This window comes from Artemia sp. Qi Xiang Cuo, unplaced genomic scaffold (genome assembly GCF_049724085.1).
Source record: "Artemia sp. Qi Xiang Cuo unplaced genomic scaffold, ASM4972408v1 HiC_scaffold_23, whole genome shotgun sequence".
NCBI classification, from domain to species: domain Eukaryota; kingdom Metazoa; phylum Arthropoda; class Branchiopoda; order Anostraca; family Artemiidae; genus Artemia; species Artemia sp. Qi Xiang Cuo.
In genome coordinates this window covers 6565014-6577370 of record NW_028297432.1, presented here as the reverse complement: position 1 = coordinate 6577370, position 12357 = coordinate 6565014, and positions in this window count along the sequence as shown.

Below are 12357 nucleotides of genomic sequence, written 5' to 3'. Positions count from 1 at the left end.
GCCTTTTCAGTACGATAGGTCTTTTTTAAGCCTATATTTATGTGTCGTGTTTTATTCAATAACTTTTACAAGTTTTTATGCCGATTGCCATTCTACGGTCAATTTCATAATCACCTTATTTTTAAGGGGGGGGGGGGTTGTCCATTGTCACAACCTTTATATTTTGTAATTATTTAAATTTCTCCTCCAAAAGTGTTTGTGTTCTAAAAGTAATGTATTTTTCAGTTGGTTTTAGAGCACTTTTAGCTAAGTTTTGCGCCGCATTTTCTAGCCCTCATTTCTTCATAAAAATGCTATTTTTATGATATACCAATTTCCAAAACATTGAGTGGTTTTCATTGCAGACATATGTTCCTTGTCTACGGTACTTCACAAAAAAAATGCCTAGTTCGTGCCAAAATTCTGTTTTGCAATAGAGGTTATCAGTGCTTATTGCGGTTTCCCTATAATCTCTTGTGTTATTCGTGACTGGCGTTCATCCTCTGTTTGATTTTTGCCTTAGTTTACTAAAGTGATTGAATGTATTTGTGCCCTCTCACTCCTTTGTTAGGGTTGGTACTTGTATGATTGTGATAAAGAGATTCGGCTTATTTGAATTTCCGAACCTCTCACCACAGTCACACTTGTCCCTTCCTAAATATCTACCGTGTTATTTTGACTACTTCTTTTGACTTAAAGGTTGATTTGATTCTAATTTCTGACATAAATTTGGCTCGTTTGGTGGATCCCCCAAATGATAAAACTATTATTTTAATATATAAATACTAATAGTTTTATCATTTGTGACATTCGCCTGCAGTTTCCTCTCCCTGGTTATTTCTGTGAATGGTGTGCTTTGAATTTATTTAATATGTGAAGTTATTTATACTCGGAACATCGTTGTGCTGTACTATGCTATACATATTTAAATTGTGACAAATTTTATCTACGGATCTTGTTTGTTTACTTTCCTTATTTGGTAAGTAATCATTTGTTGTCTTCTATTAATTATAATAAGATTACAGCCAGCTTATTCATGTAGCGCACCTAATGTGAACTCGCGCTGCCTTTCCTATTATTAGTTTTATTCTCATAGGAATTAAAGAATTATCATTTTTAATCTTTTCTTTTTTTTAACAACCCCCCCCCCCCAAATTTTTTTTTCAATATAACTATCAAAAGAATGATTTTTGAGGGTTTAATTTTGACTGAGAAGATATATTATGAAAGAAACTTTGACCTTATTAAAATACTGATTTTAAAAATGTAGATTTTTCTTTAGAGGCTCTTTACTCGTTTTCTTTTTCCCAGGTTACCATTACTTTATTCAAATACTAAGCAACTGGGAGCAACACTAGTTCTCCCTTTTTCCGTTTCCTGATCTGAATTTTGGATTCCCAATTTTTGTTTCTCCTCTTCATAATAATTACAAGTTTTCCCGTGGTCTCTAAAGTGTGGAAGGCTCCAAATTTAAGCGTGGTTTTGTTGCTTCGTCAAATGTATTTAGCCTCCGTTCCTCTTGAAGTTTAGCCTTTTTCATTAGTGATTTAGCCTCTTGTGCTGCTGAAGAAGGAACTTGCTACTGTCCTTCTGACTTTTTACTTTTCTCCATAGTTTTTCTCTTCAGGAGGTTTTTCTTAATGAGGGCCCTGGTTTAGTTATATCTGTTTCTGTAGAAGAATTATCGGTTTCACATTCTGTTAGCTCACGTCTGGTAGATGGCGTTTGTTCAAAAAGCTATTTTTATGCTAAGACTGTAGGCGAGTCTAGCGTATGAAATTCAGACAATTCTTGGGTTTCTTCCAATTTTTCTTCCTCTTTGGACTTAACCTCTGGTTTATTATCTCTTAAACCATTAGTTTTTTTTTTAACTCTTCTTTCTCACTTTTATCGGCAGTATCCGATGTGCATTGAACACCGCCCCTTTTCTCTTGTTTGTTGTGGAAAGTTTGTAGCCAAGACTGGGCTAAATATTCCTTCCACTTCTCCCAACTATTGTGGTCGTTAAAAAGGTCATAGAATTCATATGGCCTCCTCATATATACTTGTGCAATTGTTTCATCTACTTCGTCATCTGAAGAAATAAGCTCTGACTTCCATGGTTTTGAGAAAAATCCTTTTTTCATTCTATTAGGGTGTACTAATTCTACCTTTTCGTTACACTGATGCTTCAAAACATAGGTTAAGTTGTTTGGTAGAATTTTTCAATTCTGTAAGGTCCCTCCCATTTTGGTTTTAACTTTTTTGTTCCTTCTAGGATGTTTTTGTGTACATAAACCAAGTCTCCTAAACAATAATTAGTCTTATTTTGTCTTTTTCTGTCATATTTTTTGTGCTGTCTTCGCATCTTCCAAATTGTCTTTAACCTTTTCCATATTTTTTTCATACGCATAACCATTTCTTGTTTATATTGATCAAGATTGTAATATACTCTATCATTTTGTATTTCATCCATACAAATTCTGGGATCTCTTTGATGTTGTAAAAAAATGGCGTTTCTTTTAAAAAACGTAAGAAAGCCGTTTTCACCGTAAAAACTACAAATGGTAGGTGACCATCCCAATTTTCATTTTCCTGCCTTACATGTATTTCCAGCATGTAAGCTAATCCTCAATGTTTTCGTTCCATTTTTCTATTAGCTGACAAAATATACGAGAAGGTATACCAGCGTTTTATACCTAAATATTCCGTAATCTTTTCTAATAATTTTGCTCTAAAACATGGCCCATTGTCACTAAATAAAATAGGAGAGAAAATCCCACGTTCCAAAAACAGTCGGTTGACTAAAACTTTTGCTACAGTGCTCGCTTTTTCGTCTGTAATCGGGAAAGCGAACAAATATGAATTAAAATGATCCACAATGGTTAATACAGACCGATTTCCTTTCCTGAAAACTGGTAAACTTCAACCTGCTCCCTAGATGTCTATAGATATTAATTCTCCTATCCCTGAAGGTGTTGGGTATTGACCTAATTCGGCCTTAGGTGTCCTTGGTGGCGACTTTGGTTTGGCACACTCTTGACAGCCTTGTATGAAAGCTTTTACTTTTGAGTACATTTTTGGAAAATGACAATCCCCTTTTATTCTACCAATAATTTTCGCTTCTTCCATATGACAGCCAATGGTTGCATATGTCATCTGTAAAATTTCTCCTTCCAGCGATTTTGGAACTACTGGAATAATATTTAAATCATTTTTTCTATAATTTTGTGGCGCTCTGTAATATCTTATCAAAAGATTTTTACTTTCATCCAGATCAAAATTATACAAGTCCTTCAAAAAATATTTGAAATGTTCTGGCAGCTCTGTTCCGTTTATTAAAAAGGATTTCATGGCTAAACAAAAATTATCTTTATTTTGATGATTGGAGATAGTTCCATTAGACAATATTTCCACCCCGACCAGATCGTTTTGGATGGTGGTTATCAGATTTCCTTCCGTATCTGGGTTTCGTGATAAATAATCCGGTAGAATGTTTGTCCGACCTTTTATATATATTGAGGTATATGAATCTGCTTTAAGACGTAGTATCCATCTTGTCAGCCATGCTGAATAATTTTTCATTGTATGTAACCAAATTAGCGATTTTTGATCTATGAGTAAGATGAACTTTTTTCCAAGCAAAAATTGGCGAAAATACTTCTTAAGAACTGCAATTGCTAAGCATTCTCTTTCAACCGTTATATATTTTCTTTCTTCCTCTGTCAGGGACCTGCTAGCTTATTGGACTATTGATTCTACCCCTCCAAAATTTATATTTAATAATATAACCCCAACTCCGTATGCCGAAGTATCCGTTTGTAAACAGAAGTCTTGTGACAAATCTGGTAGTTTAAGTATTGGCGCCTTTAATAATTGACTTTTATTTCATTCAGCGCTTGTATTGCGTCCGATGGACATTGGAATTTGCCTGATTTTTTCAAAAGGTTGGTCAAGGGTTGTGCTATTGTCGCATAATTTCTAATATATCGTCGAAAATAACTTAACAATCCACAAACTTATCTGCAGCTTTTTTGATCTTTTGGTGGTTTTGGTGGATCTTTTGTACTAGACATTAGTACAAGATTTTCATAAAATACAAAAGAGTACAGTTATGAAATATGTAATGAAAAACAAAAGGATCTTGACTTTAAAATAAAAATTACTGGATTTCAAGATTGGAAACTTATATGAAAAAAAAACAAATTGTTTCAGAAACTACTACTACTACTAACAGCCCACAGCAGCCCCAAATATCACCCAAGAACAACACAGCTATGCACACTCCTTTTCTATCTCAATCAAGTAAAATATTTGGTGAGGATGGAAGGACATTTTTTTTCTCAGAGATAGCAGCTGTTGGAAGTGGTGTGAAGAAGAATTGAGACAGATTTTATACATCAGAGAAAAGCTAAGAAACTAGGCTATGCATCAATATGGTTATTACTCAGATTATTTAAGATCAGAAGCTTAAGATCAACTTATTATTTTATTGACTTACCTACAAGAAACTCTCTTTGGAAATACCAATTATCTTATTTTGATATATATATATCCTGTTAGTGTTTCAGTTTTATTACATATTAACAGAAAGCTAATTTTCTTCTAATTATAAAAATGTAAGTTTTATTGCTTGATATTTATTCAATAAATCACAAATATTAAATATAATTATTTCTTTTCAATTGCATTTATGCTGACAAATTATTGGTTAAAATTATACCTGTATATTAGCACTACAGGTCCAGAGGACCTTAAAGCTCTCAAATGGATTAAGGTGATTAAGGTAAGGTGAAAAGTTGACCAAGAAGAAGGTTCTTGTTACTGCCTTCACATTGCATTATGCTGTAGTAAAATAGGGGGGGTCCAAAAACCCATTGCTATTTTTCTGGAATGGTCTTCCTCAAAAAGAGGTCTTTTACCCTAGTACCACAAAAGTAAAGATATACTTAAGAAAAAAAAACCTATTTCTTTGTATGTTTGAATTATACAGGTTTAGCTGTGATTTGACAAGACTTTATAAAAAAAAAAAAATTCAGCTGGGGGAGGGGGGCTTTTGAGGGTGTAAACTAAAAATAGAAGTTACTCTGTGAACATAAATATTTACCAGGCAAACTGGGGCCAGCAGGGAAGTTGCTGGCCTTATTGAAAATTAGGTAAAGTTCTACCAAATCATATTATTGAGTTAGGAAGAAAGTGAATACACCATTCGATGCCTTTTTTTATGCTGATTACAAATATAATAATCATTTGTATCGGAAATGAATTTCACCCCCCCCCCCCGGTAAATACCTAACCTAACCCTGAATTGGCAAACGGGGGGGGGGGGCTGAAATTCATTTCCGATAGAAATGATTATTATATTTGTAATAAGCATAAAAAAAGGCATCAAATGGTGTATTCACGTTTGTCCTTACTCAATAGGTTAATATGATTTGGTACAACTTTACCAAAAATTATGCCCTTATAGCCAATAGCCTATATCCCTAGGCTATATATGGGAGTATTAGGGAATGGGGTTGGGTAATGTGGAATAGTCACAGATATGACTTTTACTAGAGGCTAATAAAAAATATAGCCTATAGATTAATTAGCAATTTAAAAATGACTGTTTTTCTTTTAACATGTCTTCTTCTGGTGATTGCTTCTCTGTATATGTGAACAAAATATATTGACTTGTATGTTCCCCTTCTACCTAGCTAAGGATTGGAAAAACTCAAAATATAGGCTGGGCTACCCAGTGGGTTAGGCCATTTCCTTTCCTGCTGGAGCAGCATTCCATATGTGAAATAGCCAATTAGCATTTGTAAAAAAAAATCTGTTTATAACAACCTGAATAGAATAAGTTTCACGAGAACTCTCGCCACTCCCAGTAAATTTTTCTTTACGATGTCTCCAGGGACTAAGGCATAGGAACAGTCAACTAGCATTTTAAGTATCAATATGAAAGCACCTTTATAATATAAAACGAGCATTTAGAGTATCAGCGTGAAATCACATTTACAATCAAAAATTAGTGGGAATGAAATAACTAAAATGAGGAACTGTGTCCAAATTCAATTTGTGTAATGATGTGACATAAATTTAAGTAAGAAAAAAAAAGTGAAATGAGATTCTGATTTTGCTAATGATTGCATAGGATTTAAAATAATAGAAGTTTTGGTATTAATTTTGTTTTTAGTATGATGGTCATGTATGACTATTCATTTGTCCACTGCCAATAGTTCAAAGAAAAAATATGAAAAATATGAACGGAAATGTTAGAGCGCATTTTTGCGTCACTGGCCCAGTCACTGAAGAGGTCACGAAATATTCTTGTGAGACACCAGCGAGCTCAGTGGATGTTTCTGCGTTGCTGAGTCGTTGTGTGATGTCACCAGTGAGCTTTTCAGTCACCGGGCTTCAAGAACTCCCGTCACGGAAATTGACGAAAAGACGCGTAAAAATAAGCAGTCACTGGCCCAGTGACTGGTTAACATAGTAACAGCTATTAACATAGTAGCGCAAAAATACACTCTTCTTGCTCTTTTCTTCTTTGAATTGTAGTCCACCCTCAACTAAAAGAACATAAAAATTGAATTCGGACCCACTCAAGAATTGCAAACTGCTTGACTGACTTATCGTCTATGAGCCTACAAATTATTGCAACAACACAAAATATTTGAACTAAACAACTGAAAACAACTGAAGGCTTGTCCACCACATTGCAGTTAAATGTCTGTCTCTTTCCTCTTCATTGCCAAGTTTTTCGTACCGAAGATAACTGGGTGATCTTCGCTTATCAGTGATAAGAATATAAAAAATTCTCACACACAGATAGAGACAAACACGTTTACGTTTTTTACACCACAGAAAGATTCATGCATCCAATAATCGCTGGGCGCGGATTTAATATAAGAATCTTAACTGACAGAAAAAGGATATCGATGCATTTCTACATTGGCAGTTTTACTTTCGGTTTTTTGTCTGAAAAAATTCCCTTTTTTGTAAAATAGTGCTACTTAGCAAAAAAAGTGTCACTTTTGCTAAAAAGTGTCCTAATAGTGTCAGGTGTCCCAAAAAGTGCCGTTTAAAAAAATAGTGTCAAAAATGACACTAAACTGTCACTAGTGGCAACCCTGGAAGTAACTGCTATTATTATGATAACTAGATGGCAGTTACCGTGAGTAAAATGTTATCTTTCTTCTTATGACTATTAGGTCTGTAGACCGAAGGGGATCCATTCACCTATCCAGACATTCCGGAATACCTTCATGATTATTGAATGTTCCTAACTATATTCCAAAAATATTGGCTAGCTGATGACAATCCACGTGATATTAGTAATAATTGCATCTCGTTAGGATCGTAATCATCAAACTATAGATTGCGGCTTCCAAATCATGTAAAATGGAGCAATTGACATGAGAATCAACTAAATAAGGACTTACAATTGACAGCAGTAGTTTTTCAAGCCCTTAGAATTCTAATCCATTGGATAACATTTAACAAAAACATGTTGAGCGTTTTCCCATGTCCGATGGCAATGTTTGCATAGGGGTGTGTGATGGATTCCCCATTTAAAAAAAAAACCTGCATTAAATGACATAATTCCAGCCTTTAGCTTATAATAGGTTAAGTAAAAAAAAAACTTTTTCTACAAAATGAGCTTTTCAAAGAAAAGCAAAGAACTAAATTAAACCAAAAATGAGCAACAATAAAATCAAATAATCTACCAGGCCTGAAACTACCACAAATCTGCATCGATAAATAAATGAAACCCAAAAGGAACAGAAATTACAATAAATAACCAAGTCAAACTCAACAAAAGCAGAAATTAGCATGAGCAGGGCTCAAAACCCCTATGTCTTCCCAAGGCCAAAACATAATTTCCACTTTACTGAAAAAAATATAAATGTTTTTATAACTTTAATAAATCGAATAATGTTAACATTTTGATTAATAAATATCAGTATATGTATATTAAATTGACACTGAACATTCATTTGAACTTTTTTCAGTAAAGTGCAAATTATGTTCTGGTCGTTTTATATTGACATAGTTTTTTCAGGGAAAAAGTAAATAATAGTTAGGATCTTTGTTTTTTTTTCAAGACTCTATAGTTTGGCCTGCTATTTGTATGCTGGAGAAAATGTTTCAGCAGTTTTTAACAATATACATACTTTAAAAATGTGGGCACACATAAGATAAAGATAAATAAGGGTTTATTCCAAAAACAACACAACACAAAAAAAACAAATGACTTTCCATAAGCTAACGCTTGTTCGGAAGTATTTACCCTCTTAAAATTAACTCTTATAAAAACATACTAAAGAGAAAGAAGAGAGAAAAAAAAGAGGAAAGAAAGAAAAAGAAAAAAAAGAAGAAAAAATGAAAATCTTACACTCACTCGGCTCCTGGTCGCAATAACCAAAAATTAATACTTCACATACTCCAAAACTTCCCGCCGCCATCCCATAAATAATAAATAAACAAAACAAAAAAAAAATAAAAAAATAAAAATATATAGGAAACACGGGAAAAACGGGTTCTGGGCAAACCTGAGAGTGACTCAACTATACCACCCTTTAAACAAATTCATACCTATGGAGACAAAGGGTTTTTAAGGTCCCGACGGAATTCACATAGATTCGCTGACCTTTTTAAAGAAACAGGCAAATTATTCCAGACAACTGGCCTCACATGACGTATTGAAAATAGCGATCTAGTACTAATAACTTGAGGTGTACATATATCTCTAGCATGACAAGTAGGATAATTGTGTACATCATCACCAGAAATAAACAAATTTAACAAATTAAAAAAACACTAGGGAACCAAATTAGAAAAATATTTGAACATAAATAACCCATGGTAAAATTTTCCAAGACCTGAGACAGGGATAATATTCAACTGTACATATTGGGACCTCACCGAGGTTCTCCGATTATCTCCGGACAACATTCGCAGTGCCATATTTTGTATCACACTAAACTGCTGCAAATGCACTGAAAATGTGCTGGACCATATACTCACGCAATATACTAAATACGGCTGAACTAACGAAAAATAAATCAATCTCAAAACAGAATCCTGGAAAATATTTTTTAACTTTCTCATCATTCCAACATTTCTTGCAATCTTACTACTAATAAAAGAAACATGATTTTTAAAACTAAGGCATTCATCCACAATCAAACAGTTCGTGGTAACGAACTGTAAGTAAGGAGCGACCCGGCTCAATGGTAACCGAAACTCTAGAAAACGGGTTTTTGATACCAATAAATACATCAAAAGAATCAGATTTCAATGCTGATTTCAAATATATATTTTTCATCAAGTTTAGTGCTACCCATCAAAAGTTACGCGCCTGAGAAAATTTGGCTGATTTTTGAAAAAAGGGGGAAATGCCCCCTAAAAATTATAGAACCTTAATGGATATCGCACCATCAGACTTAGTGTATAAGAAAACTCTACTGCAGAGGTTTCAAGCACCCTTTTGCAAAAATTGCGATTTTTGCATTTTTTGCCAAAAGAAAGACCACGGATGCGTGTTTATTTGTTTTTTTTTTCCGCAGGGGTGATCATATTGACCCAGTGGCCCTAGAATATCGCGGGAGGGCTTATTGGAACGGAAATTAAAAGTTCTTGTTCAATTTTTAAGCGACCAAAAAAAAATGGAGTGCAACTAGGTCCCATCCCGCGCTTATTTTTTCACAAAGTCACCCGATTAAAATTTTGAGCTAGCCATTTGGTTCAACAGAGCCAAAAATACGATAAATATGTCCCTAATGGTGACTTAACCCCCGAAGTCCACAGGGGGAGGGCTAAAAATTATGAACTTTACCCAATGTTAACATATAGTATTGGTTATTGGGAAGTATACGGAAGTTTTCAGGAGGTTTTTTTTCTGGTAGGGGGGGGGGTGGGTCGAGGATTATGTTGGAGGATCTTTCCATGAAGGAAGTTTTCATGGGGGAAGGGAAATTGCCATGAAGGGGGCGCCGGACTTGCCAGCATTATTTATTGGTTATTTGGAAGTATACAGACATTTTCAGGAAGGATTTTTTTCTGGAGGGGGGTGGGGGCTAGAGGAGGGGGTTACTCTGGAGAGTATTTTCGTGGAGAACGTTTCTTTCGGGTAAGGGACATTTCTATGAAGGGGGCGCCGGATTTCCAAGCATTATTTAAAAAACGATCAGAAATTAAATATAAAAAAAAAAGTTTTTTCAACTGAAAGTAAGAAGTAACATTAGAACTTAAAATGAACAGAAATTATAACATATGTGAGGGGGTTCTCCCCCAGGTCAATGCCTCGCTCTTTACGCTACAGTTTTTTTTAGTGCTTTCAAAAGAGCTATCTATTCTAATTAAACGGCCTTTGTGATTCAGGGTTTTTTTAATAAATTTTTTTTTAAAATTTTAACGTAAAGAGATTGGTATTGACTAAGGGGAGAACCCCCTCATATACGTAATAGCATATACGTAATAAAAAAGAAACAATAAAAAAACCAAGCGATACGGCTCAATAGTAATCGAACCTTTTAAAAACGGAATTTTGATGTCAATAAATGTATCAAAAGAATGTGTTTATAATGCTGATTCTAAATATATAAATTTTTTTAAGTTTAGTATTACTCATCAAAGGCTACGAGCCTGAGAAAATTTACTCGATTTTTTAAAGAGGGGGGAAACATCCCCTACAAGTGAAAGAATTTTAACGAAAATCACACCGTCAGATTCAGCGTATCAGAAAACCCTATTACATAGGTTTCAAGCTCATATCTGCAAAAATCTGCAACTTTGTATTTTTTGCCAGAAGAAAAATATACGAATATAGAAGTTAGTTACGTAAGTTAATTTGTAAATTACGTCATAACCAAATTTAGAGACACCCATTTAACAACAGAAAAGTAAAATTTTTACTCAAATTTTGTTCACTGTTTCAATCACGGTGAGAAAAAATCAAAGCTGCATTAACTAAAAAATGATCAGAAATTAAATTAAAAAAAACAAGTTTTTTAAACTGAAAGTAAGAAATGGCACTGAAAATTAAACTGATCAAAAGTTAGTCTGTTTATGAAAGGGGCTGTCCCATCCCCAACGCCTCGCTCTTTACGCTAAAGTTTGACTCTGTCTCACAACTTTATTTTTTAAAACAATCAAAAACTTTAGCGTAAAAAGCGAGGCGTTGAGGACGGGACAGCCCCTTTCATATACGGAATAATTTCTGTTCGTTTTAAGTTTTAATGTCGCTCCTTACTTTCAGTTTAAAAAACTTGTTTTTTTTTATTTTCTCCTGAAAGAAGCTATCATAAACATCGGTGTATATAAGCCATTTTGTGGTAGATAGAGTAGATGTCACTTTTCTTGGGTTGCTGCTGTCGAGCATTAAGTTATCACAAATAATAATAATAATAATTGTACCTAAGATACTTTAAAAACACAAAATTATGAAAAAACTATGACAGTAGTACCATTATAGGACCAATAACATAAATAAACTTATATATTTCTCAAATTACCTTTCCTTAATGATGCTTGTGCTAACAGATAAAAAATTCGTGTATAATGAACAGTACCGATCCCTCATGTAATTATAATTAACTATACCGATTCCTTATAATAACTTCAACTATCTCTACAACCTGGATACAAATGAAACCTATATAATCTACACTTATCAAGAATTATACCGATCTTTTATGTAATTATATTATTATGTTATCTTGTCAAAATGTAAGTTTTTTGCATAATCATGTATATGATGAGATTGTTAGTTTGTGGAGTAGTATTAATGGTAATATTTATAGTAATTAATAGTAAGAGTATATATTAATAGTAGCATATATAATGTAGCTAGGCTACAACCAACTACGGGAAGAAACCATGTCTGTGAGTACCATGGTGGCAAGAGATTTGAGTTTCTAATACCATTTTGTTTAAGCTTACCTTCCATATTAAAATCACCATGAACGAATGAATTCTCACTCTCTTCAGTTATGGCATTTGCTTCTAAGATATGTTCTGGGGTATAATTGTTTTGCAGTGTCAGGTTATTATTACTTTGCATGTTTGACTGAATGGTAGAGTTTTCTTCTCTGCTGTCCTGGAGATCTGTACTAAAAACAACCTCAAGTACTTCTTTCTTATTCTGTTTAATCCCAGTTGGTTTCACCAGTGCAACACTCACAATTGTAAGTAATATAAATTTATTCATTCTGTAGATGTGGTTTTCCTTATTTCGAGTCTAAAACTGAAACTAGAATTAACTTTTTGCCAGAGTAAATTTTGCTTGTAGGATCTAGTTTACACAGCTGTTTTTGTTTTATTTGCAATGTATATTACCATAAATATTAGTACATTTATTAGAAATAATCTTTGATAAAAATTAATGTCTCAAGTTATCGATGGTTCTCT